General features: G+C 45.3%; 1 protein-coding gene across 5 annotated transcripts in view; it reads left to right on the top strand.

Annotated features, from left to right (window-relative positions):
* Positions 1 to 8,485: 8,485 nt before the first annotated feature.
* Positions 8,486 to 17,984, top strand: part of SLC45A3 (solute carrier family 45 member 3) — a 42,029-nt gene continuing 32,530 nt past the window's right edge. Inside the window, exons 1-6 of one of the 5 annotated variants that reach the window (XM_075115667.1) lie at positions 8,499 to 9,635; positions 11,147 to 13,899; positions 14,445 to 14,572; positions 15,994 to 16,215; positions 16,891 to 17,096; positions 17,465 to 17,567. The gene's annotated coding sequence lies outside the window, so the exon portion shown is untranslated. Of the gene's footprint in view, positions 9,636 to 11,146; positions 13,900 to 14,444; positions 14,573 to 15,993; positions 17,097 to 17,464; positions 17,568 to 17,984 lie in introns of all 5 variants that reach the window. The other 4 variants (XM_075115668.1, XM_075115673.1, XM_075115666.1 and 1 more) reach the window with 4 other exon arrangements.

Here is a 17,984-nt window from a genome sequence, read left to right as displayed (position 1 = left end):
CCCTCCGCTCCCAGTCCAGTGCTTCTTGGGTAATAAGGAAAAAATAAATGGCCAAGTTTTGAAAAACATTTGGACTAAATTTGGGGATAGTGTACACTGTTGTGAATGTCCGGTCCACATAGTTGTTCCCCTTCAGTCCAGACTGTTTCAGGCTATTCTTTTGTGTTGGGTTCTTAGGGTTTTTTGGATTTAAAATGTACAAGGATTACTTAAATGTAGAATACCTTTAGCTGATCTGGTCAAACAGCTGTTTCTTTACCCACTGGACCAGATTTTTTCTGAAGAGAGTATTTTCTAAGTTCCACTTAAAAATGTTTTTTTTCTAACACAGTTAACTAAAGTTAAGGCTGTGAAAAATATGTTTCCGTTGTTCTCAGTTCAGGTTTTGGGCTGGATTATTTTGTGCCTGGCAATTTTGGCCCTTTATCTTACAAAACTGTTCTGCTTTCTCATATGTTCATCTCTAATAGCTGTTACAGGCTGCATGACGCTTATCTTTGAGTTTGTCACAACCCAAACACTATGTAAATCCTGTACTACATCTGGGATTTTGTAACTTTTTCTATCTTACTGTTTTGCTGATTTGTGCAAACACTAAGCCCTAACGGTCTCTTGGTTACTCTGTTAGAAATGCAGCAGTTTACATTTTTACAGATAGAAGGAAATTATGAAGGTTAGTACATATTTTTTTAGTACACAACATTTTTCAGTAGTGGCAGACTTAACATTTTTAAATGTCCTTTTTAATTAATTTGTATTAAGCGTTTTGATTTCTTGAAGGAAAGCTGTAAAAATGCCTTTCTTTAGGAGCATGAATAGTTCTTCATGGAGCAGAAAGCCTCATTCACAGAAGAAGGCTTTGAAAAGATTGTCTTCTGTTACACAGCTGTAGTTTTGGAGCCTTTGCAGAGAGGTAAATGGATTTATTCCAAAATTCAGTTAATCTAGTGCCCCGCCCTAGTCTTACGCTTAAAATGGTAGTTCATAACTAACTTCCATTACATATCCTTCCGTACATTCTGTTTCTGAATCCGCACCACCACATTCAGCTTCGCAGTTACATGCCAATAGTACTGCCTTTACTGGCCACAAGGCTTGATGAGTCAAAATTCACAATTTCAGTTGGAATTTCATAGTAAAGATTATTTCCTTCAGTTTCTCTTCGATCAGCGTGAGAAAGCGGAACGCATCAAGCTGAAAGGGTTTCAGAATGGATTGTGGGTGAGAGCAAGACTTAGAAGTGGGGCAGCCGAGAAGCTTTTCATTTTGTTGTTTTAACTTCATCAAAGCAGAAGAGTGTGTGGGGAGAGAAGCAGCACACCTTGGGTGACTTCTGCTAGGGAGCCTCACCGATGCCAGGTAACGGTTCGGAGTGTGCTCAGCTCCCGGGCCACCGCACGGCTGCGTGGACTACCAGGGTAGTGGCAGGTGATGTGCTTGAATTCCTTTTTTTTTTCTTTTTTTCTTTTTTTTTTTTTCTTCTCCTCCGCTGGTGATGGTCACAAAGGTACAATAGACACTGAGGCACCCAGGTTAAGGAGGGAGGGGAGTAAACTGTAACATGCTGGAAGCTTTTGAGCTGTAGAAACTGGTGCTTTGCTTTATGTAATTTGTTTGTGAAGTGTTTATTTTTATAACAGATCATATTGTTGAACACATGGTTCTTAAAAACTACAAACTGATCCATGAGTTTAATATTGAGAAGTGGATGTTCATCTCTTGGGGGAGGCAGGATATGAAGATGTAAGCGGATGGATATTTAAAGGGACACTGTCACAAAATAGTTGCTGGCGTATGGGATATGTTAGTTTGGGGGACTCACAGCTGTATGTGCGAACTATATATGCTATATGTATATGATCAAATAGAAAATTTTCCCTCAACTTTGAATATTCTCCTAAAAGGTCTGCTAATGAAACTAGGAAGCAAACCTAACTATTGCGTTCTTATTGTCCAAGGTGACTTTTTTTTTAAAAAGTACTGTGAGGAGCATAGAGCTCTGAAAGATGACAGTGTCCTTTCAAGACCTCCCCAAATCAAGTGTATCCTCGTTATAGACTTCCCACTTCAGTAGATGACTGGCATTTGAATGTCTTTTCATTGAACTCTTTATATTAAAAACAAAACACAAATATTTCTAAGTCTAGTCCAGTTCTCACCATGTGCTGACTCTGTGTATCAACCACTATTGGAGATGGCTCTCTAGACTGCCTGCCCCCTTCAGCCGCGGTGAATCGAGTGGGTCCATCGGTCTGAGCATGCTCGGTGTGACTGCAAACCACCATTGTGCATATGCTTTGTATATTGGGGCAAGGGTTTTTTATATATATATTTTGGGAGGGGTAGTGGGTGGGATGGAGGAATACTCAATCAGCTTAAGCCAGAATAATGTGTGTAAAAGCCCCTGAAGTATTTTGTGTGTGAGTGCGCGGGTGTGAGTGCGCGCATGGGAGTGTCTGACATCTTATTCCCTTTGTGTTCTGAAGATTTGTGAGTTTTACTCTTTTTTATTTTTTTTTTTTCTGCAGAAGCAATTGTTACAAAAAAAAATTGTAAATAAGAGCTACATAATTTTTTGTTTAACCATGAACATCATGTCACAGCAAACCCTGAATAATCTTTGAAGGTAGAGGAGGAGACTCCAGGTAGGGCCTTGGGCCTTTGGCTGTCAGCAAGGTGTCGTTATATGGTATGCAATGAATATTTGTCTTGAGTATTTGCAATCCCCTGTTGAGCTTTTCAAAAAATCAGGCTCTTTGCAGTTCCCCTCTTCATCCCTTTTAATTTCTATTTTTTTATTTTGGTGGTTTTTTTTTAAATCTCAAGAGCAGACAGAAAAAGGGGCAGCTGCAAAGTGTTCCAGTGCTGCTGGCCCACGGTCGGCGCGGGTGTGCAGACGTGGCTGTCATCACTGGGCCCGATAGGGTTGGTGACTCTTGCAATACCTTGACAATACTGAGATCTACCGCATGGTACTAGGAGTTAAGTCTGAATGTAACATTAATGCTTTATTTAAAATAAAAGCAACACTTTTTTTTTTTAAGGGGTTGAAGTGAACATGACTGTTGACCATGTTCGTGAATTTATAGATGCAACATTCATTGGTAGAATTGTGTGATGGTCTTTTGTGCTACTTAATTTTACATATTCCAGTCTCTGTATGTACCTGCAAAGAAAGGAAAAAAAAAAAATAACAAAACCCTGCTTTGCTTTTATTGAAGGGTTCCCAGGACTGCATACCTGCTCCTGAGCTCTGTTTTAAGTATGTGTATCCTTCGCTTGTATTTTGTATTAAAAAAAACCCACAAGGAAAAAGAACCCTTTATTGTTCAGCATGTTGGAATTGTGTCCCCTCTTTTATTTTTCTCCTTTTTGGAATATATTAAGCAACTCATTCTTCTGTATCTTTTATTTTCTTTTGTAAACTTTTTGGTTTTGTTTAAAAATGGCTTTATAAAAGGGCTTTTATAACCCATAAACACGGCTTGTGTAATTTTTCTGCTCTTCAGAGGTATTCTTCTGCGGTTGCTTTTTGTTTTGTGAACGTTAGTGAGATGTAAAAACGTGTTCATCTTTCACGATGTCTGATAGCTTTGGGGTTCATTCCTTTGCAGAGCTCGTGATTTCTCTGAGGAGGGTAAGTCTGGCTTCGGCCAGAACAGTTTGCCGAGCGTGACCTTCCCGTTACTACCTGTGGGCTGAGGGGAAGATTTAAGGAATGAAGTCACGTTGGCAGTAAAGAACGCAGTCCTTGGTTTCACAGGCTGCTCCACGAGGGAGTTGTGAGTTGAGGCTGTCAGGTACAAAACCAATTACAAAAATGGATGAGAAGGAGAGACAAAGCCTTTTCCATGTCCTCTTCACCTCCGTGAGCTTCCCCTCAGCAATCGACAGCCTTTCTGTTTGGCCATACGTGCCCCGGCAATGACGATAAATACGCAGCCTCTGCTTTGGGGGTGTCCTATGAAAGAGGACAGCTGCGATTGTCGGGAGCGCGTGCTAAATCCTCGTTCGCTGGGTGTCATTTCAAACGCAGAATTGACCCAGGTAGGGGTGGCTTTCTCGACGCGTTGTACCGTGCGCTGGAGGTTCTGGCGCACGGTGAGTTTGCACTTGTAAGAAATCCTTTACAGCAGATTTCATCTAATTTCCCACAGAATCTTCGTTCTGACGCTGTTCAGTAGCAAGCTTCACAAGGCATCTGCTGGCATTGTTCCATGCCCCAGGGTGTCACTTCGGGGTGTCCCTTCGGGGTCCCCGCTCCGCGCTGTGCCAGCAGGGGGCGTGCCGCTCCCTGCGCCCGCACCCTGGGGTGCTGCAGCGCTGCGCTCCCGCGGCTCCGTCCTGCTCCGTCCTCGGCCGGGAGGGAAGGTGGCCTTGGCCTTTGTTGAAGGCTGTGCTAAATGAAGGTTGGCCAAGGGTGTTCCGTCGTGGCTGGCACGATAAATCGTCGATCTTGAAGTTACCTTTGGGTTCTGCTCGCTGTGTTTGTGTTCAAAGTTTAACTTTGTTTAAACCAAAGTTAGGGTTCTTCAGCCTGAACACCTGGAAGCATTTGTTTCTAATAGGGTTTAGGATGAAGCTCCTGCTGTGGGACCCTAAGACGCCTAGTTCTCATAAGGGTTTCGTACAGCAAAACACTTATGCTTGTGACCTTCCTGAGCAAGTAATTTTGGTATGTCTTGTACAGATAGAAGTACGAGACCACAGACACAAGATCCCGGATGTTTATTGAAGGCCGTAAGCTGGTGCCTGGCTGCAGATTCTGCTTCTCTACTTATTCTGTTTATTTCCATAGCATGGTAAATTGAGATTATGGTGACGTAGGTGTGTTTGGTGTTGGACAGTGATGCTCCAGGCTTCTGGAACGGAGCGCTTTAATAATGCAGCTGATGGCATTCCTCCCTTTTCTTTTTAAACATACCAGGCAATTAACCTTGACAGTTCTTTCTACCTCACTACTATAGCATCTGCAGATATATGCTGTGGTCTTGACATGGATTCTGTACCTGGAGCAGCTGCAGAGTTACCTTCAGGTACTGCTACACTACCTCAGTTTTGGGATTAAGTAGCAGTTAGCAGGTGGGGCACTTCTTTTGTCCCCAGAAATAAACCCTGCTTACTCCAAGAAATGGTGCAAGACTAGCAGGATCTGTGAACGCTTCTTCAAGAGCTGCTACTCTCCCCCACTGCTACTAGTCTCTGACTGTCCTATTGGTATACACAGCCTTTGGGTGCTTTTCTCCTCGGTACTGATCTTCTGAACCCAGTGGATTTACTGAGTGCTCAGTCCTGTTGGCAGATGCTATGCCAACATATCATAAAAGTTCCTGTTGGCTTTGTAGTAATATTTACAAGGAATTAATACCAGGAAAAAAAATTTGTTTTCCCATTTAATGGACGTCCATCTGAGAAGCGGACACACACAGGGTTTTGTTACTACAGTGAGCACTGCCAAACCAGGGGGATAAGATTTCCTTGGCAAAGAATACCAGCTGTCAAGTTTCAACAGAATTCTGCCTCAGGAATATCCTGTTTGTGTTTCTTTTGGTAGTATTTAGTTATGGGATGAAAATAAAGTCAAAAGGTGGAATTCAAGATTAGATCTGTTTTCTGCAGCACAGCTTATTTTGGCCCTATAGGTCGCCTTGAAAGAGTAAGTAAATGGGACGAAGTTGATTTAAAGAGCTGCTGTTCTGTTCTTGCCCATCTTGCGTATCAAAGGCAACTTAGAAAATTTGTGGAAATGGAGAGATCTCCCAGAAAAGGCCCTGTACTTTTTAAAAGCATAGTTTTAGCTATAGTTTTGATGCAGCAAACCACAGTGTGAACAGGTTTTGGTCTTAATTCTTTCACTGGTATTTGGGGGGGGGTGTCTATGTACCACGCAATGTAATAAATCAAGTATAGAAGGGTATCGCTAATAACCTAAACTCCTGCGGACTTGGTACGCAGGCTGTCGTGGGGGTGCAGGGGAAGGAGGGCGCAGAGCTCTGGAAGGTGTCTGGTCTGTGTCTGTTCATCGTGCGCAGGTTGGAAAGCACGAAGTGCCTGTAACGTCTGATAGGTTAGACTTGAATTTGATCTGGGAGTACTGCTTGTTAGCCCAGGATGTGGTTATGAACTAATACACATCTCCAGCTTCAGAGTTTTATGTAGACCAGGAAATGGTTTTGTGTGTGTTGGGGTTTTTTTCCTCTTTCCATAGATATAGGTCAAGTTCAAGTGCTGTTATCCCGCTGCGGGCAGCCGTCAGAATGCACTCTCCCCCATGAATGAAGACGACCAGGAAGGGGTAGTTCCTTTTTAAAATCAATGTTAAATTAAAGTCTCTAGGTCAAATGCAGCCCTTAGCCTTAAACCGTGGTTGCAGTTTGGTCTCCTGCATGTGCACATTTTTTGACAGAAAGCGAATGAAAACCGCCTTGTACAAAGTCAAAGCCCTTTCCCGTTCTTTTTGATAATATTTCATTTACTCTTCAAATCGATAGGTTTGGTTTTATACTCAAGGGTTTGCTTTATATTCGCTTGCAAATTCTGTACCTCAAAGAGAGACTGGTATTTTATTTGAATAATCTCGTCTTTCAGGTTGAATAACGTTTGTGTTTTGAGTAGATAAGATAACGGTTCCAGCAGCAATAAATTTCCTGTTGTCACACTATCTTTTTTCCTTAAGCTTTTCTAACTAAGCAGCTGGCCTTGCGAGGAGGTTTTGGTTAGCATTATCAATTAGTGGCTTTCCTTAACAGTGGGGTTTGTTAGCTTTGTTAATTACAAACATTTTCAAACACTTTTGATAAATTGGAGTAGTTTATGTCTGAGAACTTCTGTCCTCTTCTTGTGAGATGAAGTTAGTACTGATTTTTTTTTTTTTTAAATTGGCTCTTTCTGCTTGGTTTTTTTTTTTTTAGATAAATGGTCTTCTGAATGTTTCATAAAGAAGATATTATTGTAGTCTCTCCTAAAGCATGCGCTGTGTTTCTGCTTCACTTCCTGAGAAATGAACGAAGGGGAGGAATAGTTTGAGTATAGTCCTGGTTATTATACAAAGCCATCATTTCTCTCTCCCTAAACGGGCTTCTTTAATTTTACTTCACTGCTGATACAACAGTGCATTTGAAACAGTTCTTTCTGTTCCCAGAAACAGTTCAGTACTTGGCTTTAAACTAAGAGGTGACACTTCTCAAAGACACTCCTCTAGGTCTCATATTTGGAAGTGACTCAGGTTCTTTCAGTCTCATTCACATTAAACTGTTTTTGCACCTTTAAATGCATAATAACCACTTAAGTGACTTTTTAAACACTTTTCCCGTTTCCTTCTTTTGTCAAGCAAGGGTGCCAAAAGGAAGAGAAATATCCTTGGGTGCAAGCCCTTGGTCTCACTCTTGCATTTCCTTCTCTCCACACCACCGAGGGCTTTTTAAGTGTAGAAGACTAAGTTGCAGAGTTTAACAACTTGCGTTACCTCTTATTTGATTTTCCCAAGTCAGTTAAACGCAAACACAAATATTTTTAACATAAATAGATCACTTTGAAAAAGAGAGCTGTTGTCTGAGTGCTAAATATTGCTGCCTTGGCTCAGATCTAAGGTGAGCTTGCTGGGTATTTGTTTCTTTCCAGAAATACATCTTCAGTCTGCTTTAAATTCATGGACTCTTCCTTCTGCTGGCTGGGTCTCTGCTGGACAGCTGTGCTGAGCGTAGGTGAGGACAGAATCTGAAGTGTTCTGAAGAGGGGCCCAAGCCATGTTGCAGCATGGGCCCTAAGACAATTTGGGGAAGAGAAACCCGCTCCCTTGACCCCTGGCAAACCTGACTGGCTGAAGGATAGCCCTCTCCCTCTTAGTATGGCTTCTCCAGATACGACTTTACGTAGATGCCACTGAAGCAGTAATCCATATGGCTGGAGAGAGCAGCTGAGACCAGCGCAGTGGGAAGCAGACTGTAGGGAATTATTCTCTTTGCACATTTGGACGTTTTAGTTCAAACCTAACGAGGAGACGAGTTCTCTGATCTGATGGTAGAACGTTGTATACATTAAAATAAAAATCCCTAAAACTGTAAATGCTTGAATGCATTGCGGACACCAAAACATAACCAAGCTTTAAACATAAACTCGGTCTATCTGGCAGCATTGGCAGAATAGCTATTGGCATAACATTTTTTTTTTTTTAATTAAAAAAAAAAAAAGCGGCCACCTCCTTTTCCTCGCTGCTGTTGCAATGCTTCTCAAAACTTACTTTGTTCTCCAGGCTTTTCTCTGAAGTATGGGGACCTGCAACAAGGAGGGGGTGGGAAATGCCATCTCTAGGCATGTGTTGCGTCTGCTCTAGGGGGCTGTGCTTGCACGGCGGGTTAAGAACTTGTCAGCATAGACAGTTTGTCCTGGTGTGTAGTGAGCCTTGGTAATAAACTTGGACTCAACTTGCTGCTAGTTACAGCACATTGCTCGTTGGTATGTATCTGAAGTTACCCTGACAAAAAAAAATAAAGGGAAAGCTGGTTAAAACCAATGATTTCTGTTCTTGGGAATCTCCTCCGTGTAGCTGAGGAGCAGACTTGAGGCCAGACCCCGCAGCCCTACCCTTTTGCTACAGCTGAATGAGAGAGAAGCCGCTCTCTTTGTAACTGGGGGTCGCGTGGTGGCAAAGTTGAGAAATGCTGGCTAAAAGTCAGGAAGAGGAGAAAGCACCTCAGGGAGATTTGTCGTCAGGAGGCTGACTCAGATGCTGTCTGAATCATGTGTCTTGTCTCTGTGCACAGCTGGAGCACTTTAAGATGTTCCTTCTGACTCTTACTGAGAAATGGTCGTGGCCTGTCAGCTGGTGACTTCTGAGCTGCCCTGCTGTAGAGGAGGCATGGTAGTGAGCAGTCCTGCCCTAATTCGGGTAGCAAGGCTGTCCGAGCTTTTCCAGCTCTTACGTTTAGGCTTCCGCAAGAGGAAAATTCCCCTATAAAAACCAAGGCAAGTGACAGCTAAATCCATGCCAGAAGAGGTTTCTCGGTTCTTTAAAAAAAGGGAATAAGGGGGTTGGGGGCGGGTTGTGGGTGATAATAGATCGTCCTCTGTAGCTGATCCCATTCTGACAGTGCTCATTACATCAGATTTGAGCACTCGCTCTACCATATGGAAGAAGGGGGGACTCTGTCTAAGACCGCTGCTGGGGAAAGTCTTGTTTGTGTGTCTTGACCCCAGGCAATTCTTCCGTTCTTCCTTTGTTAAACAAGTGATTTGTTGAATGCCGGTGACCCCTCAGTAAGCCTCCTGAGCTGCTGGGGCTGGGAGTGACACAGAATTGTCAATAATAATATTTGCGAGGGTTCATCATGGAACAATTTTTAGCATTCAGGTCAAAGTCGTCCCTGGGATTTAAGATAGTGAGGCTGATTAGGAGGTGAATTAATCGCAAAGTTATCAAGTAATCACTATTAATATTTTTTTATTCTGTTTGGGAATAGCAGAAGCAAAGGAGCTGATGCTTTGGCTGGTTCTAGAATACCTCCTTCCTGACTCCTGGCACTGCAAACAGCAATAAAAATATGAGAGAAGTGTGATACAGAAAGAAAAACAGCCTTTAGAGAGATTAAAGGGAGAGAAGGGCAAGACCTGTGGAGACACAGGAACCTGGGATGATGGTAAGCAACTGAGACAGCCATGTTTGCCCTGTTCTGTTGTGGGATTTGAATGAAAAACTCTCGTTATTCTTCTGATAATCCCTTTTTTTTTTAACTAAGGAAATAGAATCTCCCAGTCCTACAGGATCACTTTCCTGCTTCTTTGCAGACTGGTGAACGGCCTCGTTATTCTCCATCTCTAATTATCTCAACTCCTCTAAGGCAGGATTTACCATCCAGTAAAGATGCAGCTTATCTAACAGCTGCTCCCAACCAGCGCTCTGGGAAGGAGCGTAGCTTGGGTGTCTGTCTGTCTTCTGCAATCGCTTCCTGTCCGTACAGTACAAGCATTTCAGAATAAACATGCTGGGAAATACTTGTACTGTGTGCTGTAAACAAGGGTGCATGTTGTTTACCTGAAGCAAATGTCTGCCTGTCAATTGTATAATGAAATAGTCAAGAAAAAGGAAATCTTAATCTTTGAAAGTTTCATAGATAATTAGTCTTGATCAATTCGTTTGACAAGAAATTTCTTTTTCAGCAAATATGGCTGGGGTGGTTTCTGTAAATATAGTTGATTTGCTGTTTCAGGTTTCCTGCTTCATCCAACAATGATGAGTTGTGGCAGTTCTCTGCCTTCTTCATTACCACTCTTAACAGCTGAACCTGCCGGAGCAAATACCCCTGGAAATCCATTCATTCTGGCAGTATACACATCAATGCATAGTTCTTCACTTCACGGGTGGAGTTTGATCTCAGTTTAGGCTGTAAAAATGTGTATTTAGACACCTGTAATTTCTTACAGCTCCTTCAGGCCGGGAGCTCGGGCCTTGTTCAGTACGGCAGGCTGAAAGCTAGCGCGTGGGTTTTGTGGCTGCGGGGTCTGTAGCGGCGCATGGTGTGCTGCGTGCGGGCGCGTGGACGTCCGCCTGGCTACTGCGCTAACAAACAGCATCTTGCAAGTGAGTTTGCAGCGATGCGAAGTGCAAGTGCTGAGTCTGTTATTGAGGCTGTCTGACTTCCTTGGCTGGAAGACACTTGTTCCTTTACTGGAGAGGCAATTCTTCCTCTCCACCTGTGTGCTGCTATGTGGGCTGGGGGATTTTGCAAGGCTTCAGGAGGGTGGAAATCAGAGGTCTGAGGGCTTTCCTTTTAGAAAATGATGATGCTTCAGAGCACATCGGCAGCTTTGCTTTAGAGTGGATGAGGCTTTCGTTCAAAATTAATTTCTCCCTGTTCAGATTGCTGCCATCCTCCCTTACTGGCTGCGATCGCTTGTCTTGAACGTCTCCTGCGGTCTCGCAGGGCAATAGGTGCGCGGTGTCTTACAGCGTGAGCGCTGGCTCATGCTCGAGCCCCCCACTGCCCCATCTCCAGCAACGACTCTTTGATTGCAGATCCTACTGCACACCCACAGGACGCCCGGAGCCCGAACTGCGTGTTGGGACCGCATCCCGAACTAGGATGCGAGGTAGTTAACTTCCCCTCTTGTTGTTTTACCTCCATCTGTTCTATCTTCTCTTATTATCTAGGCCTAGGACCACCTTTTTGTTTTCTGCTGGAACACCTGCTGCAGAAGTGTGCAAGCCTGTGATGGAGCCAAAGAATTATTCTGAAAGAATTGACTCTGGATTTTGCACAAAACGCTCTGGCGAAGCTGAGAACTGTTCTGCAGACAGCAGCGGCGCTTGCTGATGCAGAAGCTAAGGGCATCGACTGGAGGAGCTGTGGCTATGTGAGAGAAGCAGGGGTGGGAAGAAAGAAAATTGGAGCGGGGTGGAAAAGCCAAGGGCACCATCAGAACGAGTCTTGGGACACCTCAGTGTGAGCCCAGTGCTGTGGCATTAGGTACTCCCTAGAAGAAAGGGTTTGGATTTACAACCTAAGGCATTTCTCATTGTTTAGGCCCTGCTTTATTCAAGAAACTGGAACTTTTTATCTCCCTTTAAAAATAAGTAGAATTTCATTAAAGAAATGAGATGGCCCCCAAGTGGAACAGCGGCGAGACCTGCTTTTTCATCTAGTTGTCCTTGTTCCACAGGGACTTGTATTAGTAAGTGATTTTTCAGCCAAGGTCATCAGCCTCTTGCATACCAGGGCCCCTGGTTTCGTCTGTTACCTACCTAATGTCCCAGGGCCCCGTGGCTGGCGCTCCTGGCTGAAGCTGTCCTGGGAAATTGACTGGATGGCTCATGGGGTGCATCATTTGCAAGTGGCTGAGCAAATGTGTTGCAGGGAATGGCCTGGAGACTGAATGGGAGCTGACAGTTTCCTTGGCACCCGAACCAGAAAGAAATCCGTTGCTTTGTCTCTAGCTTAGCCAGAGCTAAAGGGGGACAAAGCGGAGAGTTGCTTTAAGTTGCAGGTACCAAACATGCACGGTGGGAAGGAGCTCAATCCGTAGGCAGCTTTCTCTAACCAGATTTGAATCAAAATAGGCTGTTTTACAAGGAGGACCCTCAAATCTTATTCTCTGAGCTGGAAATCATAAACTGGCCTTTGCCCCACGGCAATGTGACTCTTCATTTCACTGTAGCACAATGTACCCCCTTGGGGTAAGAGTGGGAAGGAAGTGGGCAAGATGCGTGTAATTACCTAACACTCTGGCGAGGAAAGCTTGAACTACATCAGAAGACAGTGGGACCCTTCCCAAGCGGGCATCTACCGGCTGTTGCTGAAGGCACTGGCCAGGAAGTTCTCCCCTCCCTCATTTGTAGCACTGAGGTGGGTGAGGAGTGATGAATTAGGGGAGGAGAGGCAGGGTGGTACCAGAGGTGCACTGTATAGGCTGTAGAATAAGGTGATGCAAAGTGATCCTTATCTTTACAGTGGCCTTCCTACATTGGGCCTGGCTGTCCTTGGGGTGCAGAGGGTTAAAGAGCTCGCTGCGGCCAGAGGCCAGGTGTGGGGGCCAAGGCTGTGCAATGCAAAGGATTAAAGTTCACGGTAGCCAGAGGTTCAGAGAGCTGGAGCCTGCGCTCCTGGAGTCTGTGGCTGCTGTCAGGCAGGGGACTGAAACAGAGCTGTGCTTCCTTCTTAGCCGGGGGAAATTCGGGCTTACCTGCATGCCGGAGGTGACAGCAAAAGGAGGGGAAAAATAAAAAGCGAAGCAACAGCAGGGGGAGAGGATTCAAGAGGATTTAGCAGAGCCGTTGTTCGGCTCCTCTCTAAGTTCCCCTTAGTGAAGCTGTTTGGATTTTGTGCCACTGTTGTGGTTGGCTGTTTCTCCTTGTACATTCATAGCAAGGACATCCCTCCCTGCCAGGTTCTGCCGTGTCCTCCTGGCAGGGCAAGGGGCAACCACAGCTTGCGTGGCGGGTGACAGTTCAAAACTCAGGCTCCATCCTGAAAGGCAGGGAAGGCAACTGTGCACGTGATGCTGTGTGGAGGGAAAGGAGGTTGGCTAGAAGAGGCAGAGGTTAAGAATGCAGCCAAGGGAGCAGCAGGGGGAATGCTAAAATGTTTGTCCTGCACTCTGTAAATATAGCAGATATGCCCAGATTTCAAACCCGGTTTAGCAACACTCATATACACACAGTTTCACGGACAGCTTCTTTCTTTCTGCGTCGCCTGCAGGGGCAGTAACGTTGATGCTAAGCTGCAAACAGTGGGAGCCGTTCCAGTATCAATAAGGATTTTGATGAGGGAGCAAGTTTGTTTGCTTGGCTGCAAAGGCCTTGGAATCCAGTAAGTGGTACACAGTGACCCCATCCTCCCTACCAAACAAGAAAATATCTGTAACCAAATCAACCCTTCTAATATGAGACAGGCTTTGCAGAGTCTCAAAAATCATGAGATTAAGTCTTGAGACTCCTGATTTAAAAAAAAAAAAAAAAAAGAGGCAACAAAAACACCAAAAAACACCCACAACATTAATTGCCTTCTGGTTCTGACAGTTTATGGCCAATCATGTTTCCAAGCTTTTCTTTACAATGAAAAGATGTGGAAATGGATCTTTTTAAAAAGTAAAAGAAGGAAAAAAAGAAACCGAAAAAACAAACACCCACCCCCAAATCCATAATTCCAAGTGCTTTGAGACTAAATATCATGAAACTTATGGCAAAATAGGGGCAGTTAAAATTGTGCAAAGCCAGCATAATGCTGATATGTTACAGTGTCCCCCCTGCAGCCTTACAGGGAGACAAGCACCTGCTTGCACCGTTAGTTGGCGATGACGGCGCTAAGCATGTAAACGCGTGGGACGTTGCAGCTTTGCTTCCTCTCTGACGACAAACCAAGAACGTGTGCTGTGCTCAGGAGCGAGCACCTTCCAGCTTGGCCGGAGGTAATGCCTCGACTGAGGAACGCCTACTGCCATGGAAAATGCGATTTCTGTAGTTTCCCTGTCCCAGATCCTCCCTCCTCACTTTTGCAGACCGTGGCAGCTGTTCTGTGCACAAGAGCTGATTGGGTAACCCCACTGACATCCCTTGATTCTCCCTCAGCTGATGTGTCGGAGGACCCCTGGTGCACAGCAGAGCTGGCCCTCCTGGCCCCGCGAAGTTCCTCTCATTGTGGTTAGAGGAGATATCCCCGCTGTTGCGGGTACCCACCCACTCTCTCTCAGGTCTCGTGAGGGAGTTGAAATGCTCATTTTTGGCACCCCATGTTCTGAAAGTTTTAGCCTGGTGGCTTCTCCTGAAATGCTTGTGACAAAAATACATTTCCTGTTTAGAAAGAGCGAAGATAAGCCCTAAAGTGCAGCCGCCTGCTCTGGCTACCTCAAGCATAAACAGCCTGCGCAGCTGGGCGCTGCTTTTGTTTGTTCTAGTGGCTTTTTCTCTTTAAAGGTGCATTAGACACAATTATACAAAGTCCATCTTTTGGCAGCATCACTCGCGACTGGCACGAGAGGTTTGGGGCCGTCAGCTTGTCAGGAAAGATCCTTCTAAAAGCCTGAGTGTCCAGCATGAATTCCCACCTTTGTTCTCGAGGCAACAGCACTAAGCGCCACCAAAGTATGTTTCTACCTCGCATTTCTCTAACGCTTTTCCACCTTGGTATCTGAGTGCTCTGTAAATAGTCACTCCTAACCTCCCTGGGTGGGGTGCTGAGGACGGGTTTATTTTCTTGGCTTACAGAGAGCAAAAGGCTTGCATTGTGAGTCAGCAGACAGTCTGCAATCGAGTTCAGGACTAGTGTTTTCTGTAATTAAGCACAAAATGGGCTTAAAGCTACCTTTTGGCCAATTGGGCTGTTGTGGCTTCCAGAGTAAATCAGAGCGTCCGTGAAATCCCTCTGTGCAGCAAGATTAAGATCTGTAGAGTGGATCAGGACTGGGCATTCTCTCTCTGTAGCTGCAGCAGAAGTTTGCGCTGTCCCAGCACACCCTGCACCCACGGTAAAGCTGAGATGGTCTCCTGCTCTCTGGCTCCTTGTTTTATTTGCCACATGTGATGGTGCCTAACGCCTGTCAATATTCTAGCAGATACCATGACCTCTGCTTGGCCGGGTACACGAGATTTAGATAAAACCGGGGCAAATCTATGCTATGATCTAATCAGGCATGAGCAGCTGAGATGGCAGTTGACTCTTTTTTCCCCCTTCTGATAAATTAATCTAGTTTGCAGATGCCCATGATGGCTCAATCCTGCAATGTGCTGAACCTTCTAGTCCTACTTCAGCAAAATTATTAGGTCCAGTTATAAGCCCAGGACTATAACCAGTAGCATAAACAATGTCAGGCTCTTATGGCCATGTTTAGGTACCCAAGTACACGGTCTAAATTTTCAGAGTGGCTGATTCCACAGAAGATCCCACTGGGCCCTTGGCAAAGTGCTTCTGGGGGCCAGGTCTGGGATCCTCGTAGCTGTTAGCATGGAGCCCTGCAGCAGGAAAAGGTATAAGGTGCTCTGAAATCCGGGTCGCTGAAAGAGGAACACACAAGGCGGCTTGGGAAACGTCTGGTCTTTCCACACTCCGGTCTTGCTCAGTTGTAGGGAGTTGTCACCTGGTAGATGTGAGCTCTGTAAAGCTGTAGCGGAAGGAAGGAGTACCTGAGCAGGGAGGAGCAGACGTTCCACCAGCGCGGGGCTGTATTTTACCTCCCGTGGCGACACACGCATCTTCTTTCCCTCTGGTAACGTTTATGAAGTGACCGCGGAAGGCCTCAGCTCGGCCCTGCCGGCAAGCACCCGTGTTCTGGAAGCAGGCACTCAAACGCTGCGTAGGTGCAGGGGAAAAGCTGCCCTTGCAGCTGGCCCTGCTGTGGTGGGGACCGCGAAACTCAAATTTGTGGCTGCTCACAGCTATGCAAGTGCTGTCCCTGATGTGCTGCCGCCTTAGGCTCTCTTGCGTATTCTGGCTGTAACTTCAGTGCCTATTCCTCCAGAGGGGAGTAATTTTTGTTCTTATTTTGTTTTCTTCTTTATCTATGCAGGACTAATACCTTTCTGTCGGCTTAGAAAAAAGCATGACCTTGTCCCAAAGAACTTCACCACCACAAGCACGAGGCAGTAAAGGAAAGCAGTGGTGTTATGGAGGGGAAGGGGCGAAAGTTGTGCCAAGAACAGCTCAGGGTTCCCTCTGCGTTCCTTGTACCAGCTACTCGTACAAGATGTAGCAGTTCAGCACGGAGCTAGTCCTGTACAACAGAAGCCAGGTGAGATAAAGGCATGCTTTAAGCTAAGTGTGAAAACGCCTTGCTGAAGAGGGGGGAACTAGAGCTGTGTTAACCTGCAGCTAGAAGCCACGAATGCTTTCCACGGAGGGGCAGAGCGTCTCGCTGGAACTTGAAGAGATTATTGCCGTAAAGATACATCGCACCGACCGGAGCCTTTATCAACAAGTTGCCAAGTGCTGGTCAGAGTGTGTAATTACTGTTATCACTGTGTAATTAAAGGGAAAATGAGCTGGAGAGACTGAAATATTTGAGTAGCACCTAACTTTTACAGTGCATCGAAGAGAAATTTTTCAGGGCTGCTGGTCATATGCAGTAGGAATTTAAGTGAAGCATGAATGAACTAGTATTTGGTGTAGCAGAATATCAGTTGTCCTAATCTGCAGTGTCGTGACTCAGAATCTCATCTTCCATTAAGACACAGTTAAACCCACTTTCTGTCTGGTAAATCTAGAAAATGTGAGCTGCCCATTAGTGACACAAATTTCCCCACCTCTGGTCTCGACCACCGCTTCTGGGAGGCACAACAAACCCTGCCTGTCTCCGGGAGGTATCGGCTCTTTGCTGCTGGTACAAACTGTCAATGGTAATCTATCGCATAACTTTTGAGAGTAACCAGCAAGACTGTCTGTGACCTGCCCTGTCTCCTGTCGTTAGATAGGTGATACGTGGAGCTGCTGTTTTGTTCTCCGACTTGCAAAGCTCCGCAGAACTCCCAGCCTGTTGAAACGGCGCCAGTGTGCTGCGGCATCCAGTGAAACGAGCGGTGCCTCCTCTCAGGCACAGTCCAGAAGTACCCACCACCACAGCCTGCAATTTATTTTTTTAAAACTGGCTGCTTGTGCCTGAACCAAGATCACACAGTGAGTCAGAGTTAGAGCTGGGAATAGATGATAGGGAAGCTGATGTTCATGCTGTGAATCTAACCCCTGAGCCTTACAACGCTGAGCTTGAGCTCAGCATAGGCAGCAGCATTTGGGATCTACCTCGTGAGAGTCACTCACTCCCATGCAAAAGAGGGGGGTGCAAAAAGCAGCACTAATAGTTATTTAATTGCTTGTGAACTTCCCTAATTAGAAAACGGGCACTTCACCCAGATTTGGACTCCGACACTACCAGCTTCAGTCGTAGCCTAGCTCTTCAGTTGGGTTTTGGTGTGGTTGGTTTTTTTTTTTTTTCCTTTTTTTAGTGAGTTCCTAGCTGCATCTGCCAAAAACCTTTTTGTTTGCAGGAAACAGCAGTGTCACTTCTCCTTGTCAGCCACCCCAGCGAGTGAATTCTCATCAGTTCAAGTGATAGCGAATGCAGGTGCTTCTCTGCTTTTTCCATGTACGGTGAGTCCTTTCAGCAAACTTTGGGAGGGAACAGCTGCTCACAGCAAAAACAAGACTATCCTGCTAATCCAAGCTGAAACGTGACATGGAAATGGGATTTTTGACCTTGAGAGGTGTGAAGTCGCTCAAAGGAGGGACCCTGTGAAGGGTAAAAAAATTAGATCTTTATAACGCTTCTGCAGCTAGCAGAGCTGGATGAATACGTTGCAAAACAGAGGGCTAAATCTTTAAACAGTACAAACTAGCAGAAGCCTTTTGGTGTCCTATCAGCTGAAGAACTGACCCGAGCATTTGCAAACATTAATTTAAGAACAGCTGTTCTTGTCAACTGCATTCTTGCCTCATTTTTCCTCCCCTCCGCTCATGAGCGTTCGCACAAAAAAAGGTAGTTGTTGGTGCAGATGTTTAAGGAAGGCT

The sequence above is a fragment of the Phalacrocorax aristotelis genome, chromosome 21 (genome assembly GCF_949628215.1).
Source record: "Phalacrocorax aristotelis chromosome 21, bGulAri2.1, whole genome shotgun sequence".
Classification (NCBI taxonomy): domain Eukaryota; kingdom Metazoa; phylum Chordata; class Aves; order Suliformes; family Phalacrocoracidae; genus Phalacrocorax; species Phalacrocorax aristotelis.
This window is presented reverse-complemented; position numbering and strand designations above follow the sequence as displayed.